General features: G+C 54.9%; 1 non-coding gene across 1 annotated transcript; it reads right to left on the bottom strand.

Annotated features, from left to right (window-relative positions):
- Window positions 1-867: 867 nt before the first annotated feature.
- On the bottom strand, window positions 868-1,031 carry LOC138517250 (U1 spliceosomal RNA). Its single transcript, XR_011282460.1, has one exon. It is a non-coding gene; the product is annotated as a U1 spliceosomal RNA (small nuclear RNA).
- Window positions 1,032-16,811: the final 15,780 nt, after the last annotated feature.

Below are 16,811 nucleotides of genomic sequence, written 5' to 3'. Positions count from 1 at the left end.
GCCCCATTGAAACATTTTTGTAAATCAGGCTCTTAGTGTCATGGAGCTCCCCTGCTTTCAACTGCTCTGCAGCTGAAGTTGAATAAGAGTTAAGGGGTGTAGAAAGGTGATCACAGGTGGCACAAGTTATGTGTTATATAAGAAAGGATCTCAAGTTGAAGAGGATGTTTGTAGTGTAAGGAAAGTGCCCATACCAGAAAATGATGCGTAAAAAAGCAAACCAAGGTTCTCTCACGGGTACCTAGAAGTCTTTGAAACTGAAGTGCACACAAGCACATGTAACACCATGATAGGTAAATGACGAAATGTTGGATTAGCTACTTCAGAAAATACGTGCTTTTAAGACCATCACGAAGGATATAGAAGTTTTGAAAAAAGGTTGGATGGCCTCAGGAGAAAGGGGAATGAATGTTGTAGGAACCAATGAACATAGTGGGGGCCCAGGTAGGTTTACCCCAGTGCCTTTGGAACTGATACATATTCAGGAATGTGTGCTTGAAGTAATAAAGAAGGGCAGAGGGCAGTTTGGAGCCTGTCTGGAGATTTGACACCAATGACGAGGCAAATGAAGATACCACACAAAGAAACATTTCCAAAACATGCAGTCCAGACATGTTTGTTTTTGTGACAAATATTAGCTTTGAGAGAATGGATTAATTGGCTTTTGTGCAGGACCTACACTCGCAAGAAATCATCTGCATTCTAGCCTTCCAATAGCATCACCACCAGAAAATAAGAACTGTGAAGCAGATAGCAATATCTTTATAAGAGGTGCCTGCGACCTTTTACTCTAGTGATATACTCAACTATGAAACTATGACTAATAACGACCCTCACCATTTTCTTTCTTTATTTTTCTTTTTTTGACAGGGGAGAGCGCCATCTCAGTCCCCCACTACCAGAAATAATGCAGTTGAGTGTCCCGCATTTGTGGACATCGCAGGCGTCAGCAAATCTGATGTGCAATGGATGAGCCTCACGCTGGGAGATCCGCCTTTGTGATCACAGATGCTCCCATGCCAGGTAAGTATCCATCCCTCCCAATTTACTCGGTTGGCTAGTGCTGTGGGTGTTGTATTCCAAAAACCAAAACAATCTGGCGAGCCAAAGGTTACGGATTCCTGTTCTATGCCATGTCCTGCCACACCATTGCTCATAGAACACCTCCATACTAAATGACGTGTAGCACACAGGGATGAGACAACAAGGTACACAGCAAAGAAAGTCCAACGGAAAATACCTTTACATCAGAAATACGTGGAAAGGTTCACACTCATATTAGGAGAACTGCTGTACATATATACCATCTCATGTGACTAATGCATGCCCCTAAACATCGAACCATGCATTTCTGTGGAACAGTTCAAGCATTGCTTATTGGCTGGTGAAGGAGCCTCAACTGCCTCGCCACCAATCCCTTCTCAATGGCAATACCACACTTATGTTATACCCACACTATTGATTGTTCCGTTTGCTTAAACTCCAGGGAGGACTGTGATATTGTTTACATTTGCTGTCTTGTCTCTGTCCACTATTTATGTCCCACTACCCTATCATTGTATAAGCCGGTAATTAAACTAAATATCTTCGTGCTTATGTAAACCAATGGATTACCTCTGAAACATGCACTGCCCCCTTTGTATGTCATCTCTGTTAGAAAGGAAACCCTCAGGTTCAATAAATACAGAGAAACAATAAATACAAATCTGAACCCTGAAAAAAAAACGTGCATATCTTCACTGCTTACTCCAACACTGCAATCTTTATGGTCATGTAGGTTGCGTGTTGCTCATGCAGCAGTTGGAGCTCCAAACAACGGCATCACTCATTCGACTCACAATGTAGCTATACACATAGCATCAAATGATTTGACCCTGATGGATAAAGAGGAGTATTTGAAGCATCAGCCAGTACATGCACTCTACTAGACACCCCATTGGAGGGGTGGGGGGACTCTACTCTCATATAATAAAGGCATGTGTCCACACGGCCAGTTCGGAATAAGGGAGAAGGTAGTGGGGTATATGAACCTGGTTCAAAATATGTTTACATAAGTCAATTCTTTTCAAGGGCCAGTGGCCAAGCACAGAAGGAAGGTCAATTGTTCTGTATCCATGTTATTGTAACCAGATCTTCGTACACCGCATCCAGGACAATTTCATTCTTGCGATGAACGTGTTGGTATATGTTTCACTTTTAAATTACTCATGCCTGCTTGTTCACTAATGGGCCACGCACAAGAATGGATTGCACACAAATATAAGAGTGACGTTAACTCTATAGCAAGTTGTACCGTGCACATTTCAGTGATTATACCCTCTACTATCACAGTGGTTTCATGGCAATAGGCATTGTGGAAGTTCAAAACAAGAGGTTCTACACAATTGTTACTGAAATCAAAGGTTAGGCAATAAAATCCATTTGTTATCAAAAACAATGGCCTGGATTCCCCATAACGGGTCCATCTCCACGGCTGGTGCCTCCCTCTGGAACAGGCTCCTTCTCCCTCAGACTTGAGCTAGATCTTCTTAAATTCCAGAAACTTCTCAAGACCTTCCATTTCTTCTCTTCCTTCCCTCTCCCCCCATGCTAAACTCTGCATTTGCCGATGCGACTGGGACCTGGTCCCTTCAGAGCCATACAGGGACCAGACCACCAACCACCAGTCCCTCCCAGCATACTTTGCGAGCACTTGTCCTCTGACTTCTTTTCCCAGACTATACCAACCCAGTTCTCCTGTCCACTGCACCCCTCCCCTCTTTCCCCTGGAACTTGCCCCCTTGCCTGGCCCTGACCAGAACTTGCTACCTCCATAGGGGTACCCCAATCTTGCACTTCTCTTTCTACCCCTAGCCCCTTTCACTTATCACCTTGTCATGCACTTGCACGGTAGGATTGTCACAAGGCCATTATAACTGTTTCTTTGTTCTTTGTTGTTTTATTCTTATGATCCCCATGTTCTCCCCTTCCCCCAATTTTGTCTTGAGGCATCTGGAAACACATGTGTATAGGCACCATACAAACGTCCAATAAAATAAATAAAAATATATCTAAAAATGGCACCCAGGCCTTTTTTCAGATGTCCCATTCTTGGAAATGTGCTGGTCACCTGACCTTATCGTATCTAAAGTGACCTGCGGCTTTGCAAGGGTCTGACCTGTAGTGCAACAATGTGCTGCCATACTTTAGTGTCTGGAGTGTGCTCCTGACACTAATATTTTGCAGGCGCCCAGTACCCACGTCCTTGCTGAGAGCGCATTTCAAAGAGAGAACTCTTAATATCATTGTGTAGTGCTGAAATAGACAAATACTTTTATATCCATGTTTCTGGGATATAAATGCAATTGGGTCAGTAGCAGCAGTCCACGCACTGCTATTCCACATAAAAAACAAATGTGTGACAAATTCAGGATTGATCCTGTCATGCATTGTGCAATCCCCTGCGCCTGCTACAAGCAAACGTGGGGAATGTGTTTGATGTGTTGGTTTTCTATGCACTTCTTTAAAGTGCTTCCTGTATGTGAATTTGAGATGCACAAAAACACATTGATCAGCTTTGAGGGTTTTCTATAATGTCTTTTTATTTTGTATTTTAGAATTTCCCTTGATGTGGATTATTTCTCTCAGAATGACAATCATAAGGGTCACAGCACCAGACATGCTAAAAGCTAGCAACCCCTGGGGTGTTCAGGTACGAACTGGAGCCACCTTAGAAACACTTGGGCACCTAGCACTACATCCATCATTTTGGTGGACTATCATCAATAGACACAAACTAGTTTAATGTTATGGAGACCATTTCCAGTGTGGTCACACTTTTATGAGGATACCTGTCTGTGTTTTTCTAAGAGATCAAACCTTGGGAGTTTAATAATGGCATTTCATATATCAGTATATAGATTGTGTATCTAATGCCCTGCTGGTTAAAAAGCAAAAAGTGCCCACTCTATGAGAGTCAAAAAAGACTGTGCTACTTCGAAGCATATAAACTTTGGAAAATATTGCTTTGACTGCAATATATATTTTTTGTTATACAATCAATATGGGAGCACAACATAGCAAGATGCATTTTTGATTCATAGCTTTGAGAGTGGTATAAGGCTGTTTCTTGGTTTAGAGTACTGCAGTTGATTTGCAATCTCTAATTGGGCAACTGATTGTTAGGTTTCATCAGTCTTTTTTTAATGTACTATGGGCCTCACAGCTTTACAGTGTTGTTAAAAAATATCTTCTTTTGTTTTTTTTTCTTTTTGAGCCATCATATTTAGTGCCTCCTACAGCAGTGTCATAAACACCCACGCCCATTAAGCTTTTCCGTCATCTCTGGTCTACTTGGACCAATATGTATTCCAGACTGAGTTTGGCCAACAGCGTCCTGTATTATATATACACATCATATACAATATTGCATCTATTTTAAATTCTGTTGAAGACAACAGAAAAGATATTAACATATAATATGTACACGATCCTATGCCATTTTATGACCCACTGTAATGATTTACTCAGTAAAATGCAATAATGCAATGAAGATGCACGTGATAGAGGAAAGATCCAATGAAACATGTCTACCCACTTTATATGCGGTGCGTGCAAGGGCATACCAGCGTCTCTAGGGAGATGTAAGCTGTGAGAGAATGGAAACTGTTGTGAAGGCACTATCACTTCCTGACTTATTGTCTGACAATGGAGTCTGGACCTTACAGCAGTTTAAACTTGCAGCCTAAAGGTGAAAGCAACTATGAGTCAATATGTTCCAGGATTGTGAAGGCTGCCGACGTCGCCCTTGGCTGCTTGAAGATCTGTACTTTGATTAACGGAACGATCAAAATAAGGAAGACCTTGCTACCACAAATTGTGTTTCCCATTTCATTATAATGTTAATTGTATCCACATTGTTATTATTAAAAGGTTATTTTATTTTTTATTTATTTAGTTGTTTTTGGTCATAGAACATTACAACTGTTTCATACAAACACATAATAAAACTATAAAAGTTCATATTTAAATAAAATATTACGCTCAATTCAAAACAAAATACCTACGTCTTCTATAAGACAGATTTTGAAACACAGAATGAAAAGGTTATAAAAAAACAACCATGTCATACTGAAATACATGTAAACAAAAAGCATAGATCCAAAGAGACGGTATATGCTGATGTTTGAAATTGAGTCAATACAGGGAGGCTGGAGTCTGGTATGTGACACATTGACAATGAATGTGACATTGCTCTTTCAATGTCAGGCGTGCCATGTCCACTCCAGTAGTAATGAAACAGATGAGAACTTGATCATGTTATCTCTGTCTGTGGTGGGAAACAGACTCTGCTTATACGCTCACCGAAGCATTTTGTGCAAGGCATTGCCAGCTCTGCATTTTTTACAACACGAATAATTTGCCCATTATGGCAGTTGTAGTTACATTATTCTCCTTGCCTCGGTTTGTTTACACGAGTATTTACTGCACATGGAACATGCAAAATAATATTATGAACAATAAAAAAGCAGGAGGTGTTTTCCAGATAACTTTTACAGCTGTTCCTCATATTGAGCCCAAAGTAAAAGAAGACATATCAAATATTATGACAGTTCTCACGCGATGGTGTCTGCCTACTGAAAACATGTTTTCAAAAGTTAATCCTCATTATAAAAAGCTGACATATTTTAAAGCAAATGAAAATGTACTCGTTGATAAAAAAGAACACAGCAAAGTTCCTAAAAATTACAACTTAACTATTCTTATTATTCTCATTATTAGTGTTGCTATTATTATTAATATTACTACTACTACTACTACTACTACTACTAATAATAATATTAATAATAATAGTAATAATAATAGTAATCACTGCATTCCAGACTAGATGAAAGATATTGCAGGATATTTAGGGAATCACTAAGAAGTATTGTAAATAAACACAAAAGATGAGTGGTGGTGGATTAAAGAAATTGCATATAGAGAAAGATTTTATTGTAAAAGGGAATTCAATTTCGGCCTCCAGAAGCAAGCCTGTTGAAGAGGGAGTTAAAGAAAGGATAAATAAGGGGTACAAATGGAGGGAAGAAGAAGGTTAAAAGAGCAATTTACTCCATAAAAATCAACCGAATTTAAATCCTGGGAAGAAGTGTGCAGCAGCATCGTTTCTGAGAGGAGTAGTTCACGGGAGTAAGCTGGGTGGATTGGGATTTGCCTATCAAAAAAAATAAATAAATAATCATCACACATAACAAGGTGGATGAACGTGTGATAGTCCCTTATAATGTCTGAAATTGAAAAATCGTTTACCAGTAAATTCAATTAGTTTACAGAGATAATGTTAAGCAAAACACTTAAAAATAAAAGGTCCTATACCTTTTGGTCAGTAGGAATGAAGGACTGCAAAAGTCCTCAGGCATGCATAGACCACAGTTTACACAACTCACAGAGATCAAATTAGGCGTAACTAGTCAGTAGTTCTGATAAATCCCTTCTCAGAGGTTAGTATGGGCAACTATCTTTATCCAAAGTATCAACTAATTCAAAAACATCTGTAAACGTATTGCAGTGGAAAACTCTGACAAAAATAGCTCTTTTCGAGGGTCAGCAAGTCAATGCGCAAAGACCAACAACCTACAGGGTAATTCATAGAATTTCGCAGAAAAGTGTCGCAAGCGGCTGGCGCAGAGTGTCCGCGTGCGATTGACTGCGCCAGGCACGTGCGCTAAAACCGATTTCCGCGCACAGCGTATTCATGGATTTTAGGCTTCCAAACCAGCCGTGGCGCAGAGAATCGCAGCGACCCTGCAGCAGCGCCAGTAATGCCCCCAAGGACGCCCTTGCGCAAGGAAAAGCCATCAAAATCGCTAAATCATCGCAAAGGGCTGCACTAACCCTGGACCAGTTCACCGGGCTGGCAAACAGCAAACGCCAAGCGGGGAAGGTGTATTGCAGGGGTGCGCGGGAAGTTCCACACGCGACTGGCCCCGTGAAAGCAGGGTACGTGTATTTCAGGGGTGCGCGTGAAGTTCCACACGCGATTTCAGCAGGGTACGTGTATTTCAGGGGTGCGCGGGAAGTTCCACATGCGATTTCTGCAGGGTACGTGCATTTCAGGGTTGCGCGGGAATTTCCACACGCGAATGGGCCAGTGCGAGCAGGGTACGTGTATTACATGGGTGCGCGGGAAGTTCCACACACGATTCCATCAGGGTACGTGTATTTCTGGGGTGCGCGGGAAGTTACACACGCGAATGGGCCAGTGCGAGCAGGGTACGTGTATTCCATGGGTGCGCGGGAAGTTCCACACGCGATTTCATCAGGGTACGTGTATTTCAGGGGTGCGCGGGAAGTTCCACACGCGATTGTCCCAGTGCGAGCAGGGTACGTGTATTTCAGGGGTGCACGGGAAGTTCCACACGCGATAGTCCCAGTGCGAGCAGGGTACGTGTATTTCAGGGGTGCGCGGGAAGTTCCACACGCGATTGTCCCAGTGCGAGCAGGGTACGTGTATTTCAGGGGTGCGCGGGAAGTTGCACACGCGATTTCAGCAGGGAATGTGTATTTCAGGGGTTCTGGGGAGTACTACACGTGAATTGGCCGTGTGGGTCCTCCCAGGTGTAAGCTCCACAACCTCCACGGCCCCTGCAGGCAGCCCACACCACGGGGGACTACCCTGCACCCCTGCTCATGTCCTGCAGGCAGCCCATCCACCATGGGCATGCCCCCCAGCCAACCCACATGTCACCTTGCACTACTGATCAACAATGCATGTCTCCCACCACCCCCACCCCCCAGCACTGTGGGGCACCTGCCAGCAGGCCCCCACCCATGTCTCCCACCACCCCCACCCCCCAGCCACCAGGGGCAGCCTCCACCAGGCCCCCACTCATGTCTCCCACCACCCCCACCCCCCAGCAATGCAGGGGCAGCCTCCACCAGGCCCCCACTCATGTCTCCCTGCACCCCCACCCCCGAGGAGTGCAGGGGCAGCCTCCACCAGGCCCCCACCCATGTCTTCCACCACCCCCACCCCCAGCCACCATGGCCACCCTCCACCAGGCCCCCACCCATGTCTCCCACCACCCCCACCCCCCAGCCACCAGGGGCAGCCTCCACCAGGCCCCCACTCATGTCTACCACCACCCCCACCCCCCTGCCACCATGGCCACCCTCCACCAGGCCCCCACTCATGTCTCCCACCACCCCCACCCCCCTGCCACCATGGGCATCCCCCACCAGGCCCCCACCCATGTCTCCCACGACCCCCACCCCCCTGCCACCATGGGCAGCCTCCACCAGGCCCCCACTCATGTCTCCCACCACCCCCACCCCCCAGCCACCAGGGGCAGCCTCCACCAGGCCCCCACTCATGTCTCCCACCACCCCCACCCCCCAGCCACCAGGGGCAGCCTCCACCAGGCCCCCTCTCATGTCTCCCACCACCCCCACCCCCCAGCCACCAGGGGCAGCCTCCACCAGGCCCCCACCCATGTCTCCCACCACCCCCACCCCCCAGCAGTGCAGGGGCAGCCTCCACCAGGCCCCCACTCATGTCTCCCACCACCCCCACCCCCCAGCAGTGCAGGAGCAGCCTCCACCAGGCCCCCACTCATGTCTACCACCACCCCCACCCCCCTGCCACCATGGCCACCCTCCACCAGGCCCCCACTCATGTCCCCCTGCACCCCCACCCCCCAGCATCCAGGGTCACCCTCCACCAGGCCCCCACTCATGCCTCCCACCACCCCCACCCCCCAGCAGTGCAGGGGCAGCCTCCACCAGGCCCCCACTCATGTCTCCCACCACCCCCACCCCCCAGCCACCAGGGGCAGCCTCCACCAGGCCCCCACTCATGTCTCCCACTACCCCCACCCCCCAGCAGTGCAGGGGCAGCCTCCACCAGGCCCCCACTCATGTCTCCCACCACCCCCACCCCCCAGCAGTGCAGGGGCAGCCTCCACCAGGCCCCAACTCATGTCTCCCACCACCCCCACCCCCCTGCCACCATGGGCAGCCTCCACCAGGCCCCCACTCATGTCTCCCACCACCCCCACCCCCCAGCCACCAGGGGCAGCCTCCACCAGGCCCCCACCCATGTCTCCCACCACCCCTACCCCCCAGCAGTGCAGGGGCAGCCTCCACCAGGCCCCTACCCATGTCTCCCACCACCCCCACCCCCCGGCAGTGCAGGGGCAGTCTCCACCAGGCCCCCACTCATGTCTCCCACCACCCCCACCCCCCAGCAGTGCAGGGGCAGCCTCCACCAGGCCCCCACTCATGTCTCCCAGCACCCCCACCCCCCAGCAGTGCATGGGCAGCCTCCACCAGGCCCCCACTCATGTCTACCATCACCCCCACCCCCCAGCAGTGCAGGGGCAGCCTCCACCAGGCCCCAACTCATGTCTCCCACCACCCCCACCCCCCAGCCACCAGGGGCAGCCTCCACCAGGCCCCCACTCATGTCTCCCACCACCCCCACCCCCCAGCCACCAGGGGCAGCCTCCACCAGGCCCCCACCCATGTCTCCCACCACCCCCACCCCCCAGCAGTGCAGGGGCAGCCTCCACCAGGCCCCCACTCATGTCTACCACCACCCCCACCCCCCAGCCACCAGGGGCAGCCTCCACCAGGCCCCCACTCATGTCCCCTTGCACCCCCACCTCCCAGCATCCAGGGTCACCCTCCACCAGGCCCCCACTCATGTCTCCCACCACCCCCACCCCCTGCCACCATAGGCAGCCTCCCCGACTCATGTCTCCCACCACCCCCACCCCCAGCCACCAGGGGCAGCCTCCACCAGGCCCCCACTCATGTCTCCCACCACCCCCACCCCCAGCAGTGCAGGGGCAGCCTCCACCAGGCCCCCACTCATGTCTACCACCACCCCCACCCCCCTGCCACCATGTCCACCCTCCACCAGGCCCCCACTCATGTCCCCCTGCACCCCCACCCCCCAGCATCCAGGGTCACCCTCCACCAGGCCCCCACTCATGTCTCCCACCACCCTCACCCCCCTGCCACCATGGGCAGCCTCCAGCAGGCCCACACTCATGTCTAACACCACCCCCACCCCCCAGCCACCAGGTGCAGCCTCCACCAGGCCCCCACCCATGTCTCCCACCACCACCACCCCCCAGCCATCAGGGGCAGCCTCCAACAGGCCCCCACTCATGTCTACCACGACCCCCACCCCCCTGCCACCATGGCCACCCTCCACCAGGCCCCCACTCATGTCCCCCTGCACCCCCACCCCCCAGCATCCAGGGTCACCCTCCACCAGGCCCCCACTCATGTCTCCCACCACCCCCACCCCCTGCCACCATGGGCAGCCTCCAGCAGGCCCCCACTCATGTCTAACACCACCCCCACCCCCCAGCCACCAGGTGCAGCCTCCACCAGGCCCCCACCCATGTCTCCCACCACCACCACCCCCCAGCCACCAGGGGCAGCCTCCACCAGGCCCCCACTCATGTCTACCACCACCCCCACCCCCTGCCACCATGGGCAGCCTCCACCAGGCCCCCACTCATGTCTCCCACCACCCCCACCGCCCAGCAGTGCAGGGGCAGCCTCCACCAGGCCCCCACTCATGTCTCCCACCACCCCCACCCCCCAGCAGTGCAGGGGCAGCCTCCACCAGGCCCCAACTCATGTCTACCACCACCCCCACCCCCCTGCCACCATGGGCAGCCTCCACCAGGCCCCCACTCATGTCTCCCACCACCCCCACCCCCCAGCCACCAGGGGCAGCCTCAACCAGACCCCCACCCATGTCTCCCACCACCCCCACCCCCCAGCAGTGCAGGGGCAGCCTCCACCAGGCCCCCACTCATGTCTCCCACCACCCCACCCCCCAGCAGTGCAGGGGCAGCCTCCACCAGGCCCCCACTCATGTCAACCACCACCCCCACCCCCCTGCCACCATGGCCACCCTCCACCAGGCCCCCACTCATGTCCCCCTGCACCCCCACCCCCCAGCATCCAGGCTCACCCTCCACCAGGCCCCCACTCATGTCCCCCTGCACCCCCACCCCCCAGCATCCAGGGTCACCCTCCACCAGGCCCCCACTCATGTCTCCCACCACCCCCACCGCCCAGCCACCAGGGGCAGCCTCCACCAGGCCCCCACTCATGTCTCCCACCACCCCACCCCCCAGCAGTGCAGGGGCAGCCTCCACCAGGCCCCCACTCATGTCTACCACCACCCCCACCCCCCTGCTACCATGGCCACCCTCCACCAGGCCCCCACTCATGTCCCTCTGCACCCCCACCCCCCAGCATCCAGGGTCACCCTCCACCAGGCCCCCACTCATGTCTCCCACCACCCCCACCCCCCAGCCACCAGGGGCAGCCTCCACCAGGCCCCCACTCATGTCTCCCACCACCCCCACCCCCCAGCATCCAGGGTCACCCTCCACCAGGCCCCCACTCATGTCTCCCACCACCCCCACCCCCCAGCCATCAGGGGCAGCCTCCAACAGGCCCCCACTCATGTCTACCACCACCCCCACCCCCCTGCCACCATGGCCACCCTCCACCAGGCCCCCACTCATGTCCCCCTGCACCCCCACGCCCCAGCATCCAGGGTCTCCCTCCACCAGGCCCCCACTCATGTCTCCCACCACTACCACCCCCTGCCACCATGGGCAGCCTCCAGCAGGCCCCCACTCATGTCTAACACCACCCCCACCCCCCAGCCACCAGGTGCAGCCTCCACCAGGCCCCCACCCATGTCTCCCACCACCACCACCCCCCAGCCACCAGGGGCAGCCTCCACCAGGCCCCCACTCATGTCTACCACCACCCCCACCCCCCTGCCACCATGGGCAGCCTCCACCAGGCCCCCACTCATGTCTCCCACCACCGCCACCGCCCAGCAGTGCAGGGGCAGCCTCCACCAGGCCCCCACTCATGTCTCCCACCACCCCCACCCCCCAGCAGTGCAGGGGCAGCCTCCACCAGGCCCCAACTCATGTCTACCACCACCCCCACCCCCCTGCCACCATGGGCAGCCTCCACCAGGCCCCCACTCATGTCTCCCACCACCCCCACCCCCCAGCCACCAGGGGCAGCCTCCACCAGGCCCCCACCCATGTCTCCCACCACCCCCACCCCCCAGCAGTGCAGGGGCAGCCTCCACCAGGCCCCCACTCATGTCTCCCACCACCCCACCCCCCAGCAGTGCAGGGGCAGCCTCCACCAGGCCCCCACTCATGTCTACCACCACCCCCACCCCCCTGCCACCATGGCCACCCTCCACCAGGCCCCCATTCATGTCCCCCTGTACCCCCACCCCCCAGCATCCAGGGTCACCCTCCACCAGGCCCCCACTCATGTCCCCCTGCACCCCCACCCCCCAGCATCCAGTGTCACCCTCCACCAGGCCCCCACTCATGTCTCCCACCACCCCCACCCCCCTGCCACCATGGGCAGCCTCCACCAGGTCCCCACCCATGTCTCCCACCACCCCCACCCCCCAGCCACCAGGGGCAGCCTCCACCAGGCCCCCACTCATGTCCCCCTGCACCCCCACCCCCCAGCATCCAGGGTCACCCTCCACCAGGCCCCCACTCATGTCTCCCACCACCCCCACCCCCGTGCCACCATGGGCAGCCTCCACCAGGCCCCCACCCATGTCTCCCACCACCCCCACCCCCCAGCCACCAGGGGCAGCCTCCACCAGGCCCCCACTCATGTCTCCCACCACCCCCACCCCCCAGCCACCAGGGGCAGCCTCCGCCAGGCCCCCACCCATGTCTCCCACCACCCCCACCCCCCAGCAGTGCAGGGGCAGCCTCCACCAGGCCCCCACTCATGTCTACCACCACCCCCACCCCCCTGCTACCATGGCCACCCTCCACCAGGCCCCCACTCATGTCCCTCTGCACACCCACCCCCCAGCATCCAGGGTCACCCTCCACCAGGCCCCCACTCATGTCTCCCACCACCCCCACCCCCCAGCCACCAGGGGCAGCCTCCACCAGGCCCCCACTCATGTCTCCCACCACCCCCACCCCCCAGCATCCAGGGTCACCCTCCACCAGGCCCCCACTCATGTCTCCCACCACCCCCACCCCCCAGCCACCAGGGGCAGCCTCCACCAGGCCCCCACTCATGTCCCCCTGCACCCCCACCCCCCAGCATCCAGGGTCACCCTCCACCAGGCCCCCACTCATGTCTCCCACCACCCCCACCCCCCAGCAGTGCAGGGGCAGCCTCCACCAGGCCCCCACTCATGTCTATGTCTACCACCACCCCCACCCCCCTGCCACCATGGGCAGCCCCCACCAGGTCCTCACAATCCCCAATCATGTGCGTAATGGTCAGCCTCCACAGCCAAAAAGCCCTACCAAGTAACCCATTCACCCACATGGAAATGGAAATCACATGTTACACCCCCAATGTTCATGAAGCTAATGAACCCATGTCCGTCACACACAATGGTTGCGATTGAATGGGAAAACACCCAACATGACATGCATGAAACCAATGAGATGATACCACACAGTGAAGTATGGAAACAAAATTGTATTGAAAAAAATAAAGAATGCTAAAGAAAGAAAACAAACTACAATGTGAATGAGAAAAATTTTGTCCAAAGTCAATGAAAAAAAATCTCCATGCAATAAAGAACTATGTAAAAAACTACCAAGGGTCCATGAGCCCAACTGAACAAAGGAAACCTACTAAAAAACCTACCTAAAAATCAACTATATACAAAAAGTGGAGCAGTGTCCGTCGACTCCAAATCATAATAACAAAGAAAGGAAACCTAAAACTAAAGAACTATATACAAAGGCGGCGGGCAAATCCAGCGGCTCACTCTGTGGTGTCCCGAGCCAGGGCATCATCGAACTCCTGTTCGATGTCCCGGAGGCGGTCCAGTTCCATGGCCCCAAGGGTCCACAGGGACAACGCCGTGTCCTCCTCCAACCCCCTTCGGATTGCCTCGAGGCACTCAGCCCGCCTCAGGGCCCTCCGCAGGGAGTTCTCCGCCCTGACCATTGTGAGCCGCGCCTCTTCCGCCCGCCGCCGCTCCGCACCTATGGCGTTGCCCAACCGCTGCCACACGGAAGACATTCTCTGTCCTGGGTCCCCCTGCCCTCCGGCCGATGCCTGCCCCTCCGATGTCGAAAGCCCCGAGCCTTCATGTCTCCCACCATGTTGCTGCTGCTGCTGCTCTGCCTCTGCCCGTGCATTGCCTCCTGCTGCCTGCACATCTTCCGCCAGCTGGGGTGCAGTTGTTGATGTGGCCACCCCTGCTGGACCTCCGACTCCCGACTGTGGCAGGGATGCCTCCTCCACCAGCCTGGCCGCACCGTCAGAGGCAGCTCCACAGGGCACCCAGGTGACAGATGGGTGGGAAGATGGCACAGAGGACGACTGGCGCGTAGGGGGTCCAGTTGAGGAGGGGGTCGGAGCAAGCCCCATCAGACAGCGGAATCCGGCCTGGGTGACCTGTCCCAGCAGGCTGACGTGGTCAACGAGCCATTCGAGATGACGTGCAGTCTCTCCATGAAAAGACTGCAGGTCACCTCGCATGGCCCGTTGACGCAACGCCACACCAGCCAGGACAGGCTCAACCCGGACCTGGATGGCCACGTCCGCAGGCAGAGGAAGGCCAGTTGACGTCAGCTCATCCCCTGCCTGAAAACGGGTCTGGACGTAGGCATCCCTGCTGGTGCAAGATGATGCAGGGACAGGATCGGGGACAGGATTGCACACAGGCACCTCCGCGGCGGCCTGTGCTGCCTCCTGTCCCTGGTCCTGCACTGCACCACTAGCCCCAGTGGGATCCCCACCTCCAGACCCCGTCTCTGGTGCTTGCACGGCCTCCTCCTCCACCAAACCCCCCACCAACCTGGATGACTCCGTGCCATCTTCCCCTGTTGGGCCAGTTGGGGTCCCAGCTGCCCCTTCTGCTGCCGAGGAGTCCAACTGCAACCTCCGCCTCTTGGACCTCCCCTCGGCAGCTGCGGCCTGGGACGCGGCACCGGACTCCTCACTCCCCGACGAGATGACAACACGGGAGGGGAGCCGGGCCTTGCGTCTCCGGCTGGCGGTCGGATCCCCGCCGCTGTGCTCCACAGCACCTTCTCCGCCCTCTTCATCAGTTGACACTGCAGACAGGGAGAAACAAAACACAGGCATCAGGGCACTGTACAATGGACACATACACACATGACAGTTGCACATGAGTGGCATTGGCAAACCTCAGACATGTCATCACAATCCCCAACACACATGTCATTGCAACTCGCACACATGAGCCATACCACAGCCATATCGCAACTGCCACCACCATCCCTACACATACAACAGCATCAGCAGCCAAAGGGGAGCCAGACATCACATGCAACACAGGAAGTGCACCACACATGTACACACACCACCACACTTGCATGCATGTCTACACCTCTGCCAAGTGTCGCACTGTTCAGACGGGCATCCATGTCACATCTGCCAATCACGCTTCCACATACCGCTGTCACATGCATCCATGTTGCATCACTGTTGCACCCTTGTCAAATACACACACATGCACATGTACACAGTGCTCATACATGCAGCCGAAAACAACATACATGCCTGACATCACGGACATGTCTACTTACATACACATTCATCCAAACATGTGTGCACGCACAACTGCATTTGCCATGCAAGCCCACACACACAAGCACCACCCATGTCTCACACATTACAGCCCTCTCATGTGTCAGCCCCACGGCCCTGTACACCCCCACCCATACTCGACCCCATACAAACAGATGTGCAACCTGCACAATACCGAATAATCACCACACGCTCTGCTCACAATCAGGATGCATGTACACTCACCGCTCGACTCCAGACGGGTCTGCTTCTCTAGGACCTGGACGTGGAGCGCTGGGGATATGCGTTCCAGGACCCCCATCTGTTCTTCCGACAAGTGGCCCCGGCGCCCCTTGGCATCCGCTGCCTTCAAGAGGCGCCGGGCCTTGTTCAGGGTCCTGGACCTGAAGTCCTCCCAGCGCTTCCTGACATGTTGTAAGTCCCGGACTGCCACCCCCTCCGCGTTGATGGCAGTCACGATGTCAGTCCAGATCCGAGTCCGTCCTTCCTTGTCGGCGCGGGAACTTCCGAAGACGGCATCATACTGCCCCAGGACTTGCTCCACCAGGACACCAACTTCGGTGGCACTGAAGCTGGTGCCCCTCTGCCTCTCTGGCCGGGGTTGTCAGTGGTCACAGATGGTGTTTGCCCCGACATGACAACCCCAGAGGCAGGAGTGGGTGGGCAACTGGGTCCTGGGGCTGGGCTGTGGAGCGATGGAATTCCAGTCGGGAGTCTTCGGTTCCAGCATGGGTGGTCACAGCAACAGCACCCCTGGCTGATGTGCAGGCAGCAAATGACAGTGCACGTGGGCAGCAGGCAGTCAGGCAGCAGCAGATGGCAGGTGGGAGCGTGCTCGGGGCTCTGGGGGGCAGTAGTTTGGCCTTCTGGGCAGGAGCGTGGTCTTCCGTGGGCTTATGCGTGGCCAGCTTGGTACGGAGTGATTTGGCACGTGAAAATCCTGCACGTCAGCGTGAAAATCGAGGAAAGGCCCTTAGCGCGTAAGCGCGTCAGCACGCATACGCGATTCTATTGGACCAAAGGCCCTCAGCGCGTAAGCGCGTCTGTAACGTGACCCGCACGGGTGTTTCCCACACAGCACGTGATGACAGAGCACACGTGGAAAGACTGCACGTCAGAGTGTCATCGCGTGTGATTGGTGGAAATGGCCCTACACGCAGAAGTGACAAAGCGTGTAATTGGTGGAAATGGCCCTACACGCATAAGTGACAAAG

Source organism: Ambystoma mexicanum, chromosome 6q (genome assembly GCF_040938575.1).
Source record: "Ambystoma mexicanum isolate Mex_15411 chromosome 6q, UKY_AmexF1_1, whole genome shotgun sequence".
NCBI lineage: Eukaryota > Metazoa > Chordata > Amphibia > Caudata > Ambystomatidae > Ambystoma > Ambystoma mexicanum.
This window is presented reverse-complemented; position numbering and strand designations above follow the sequence as displayed.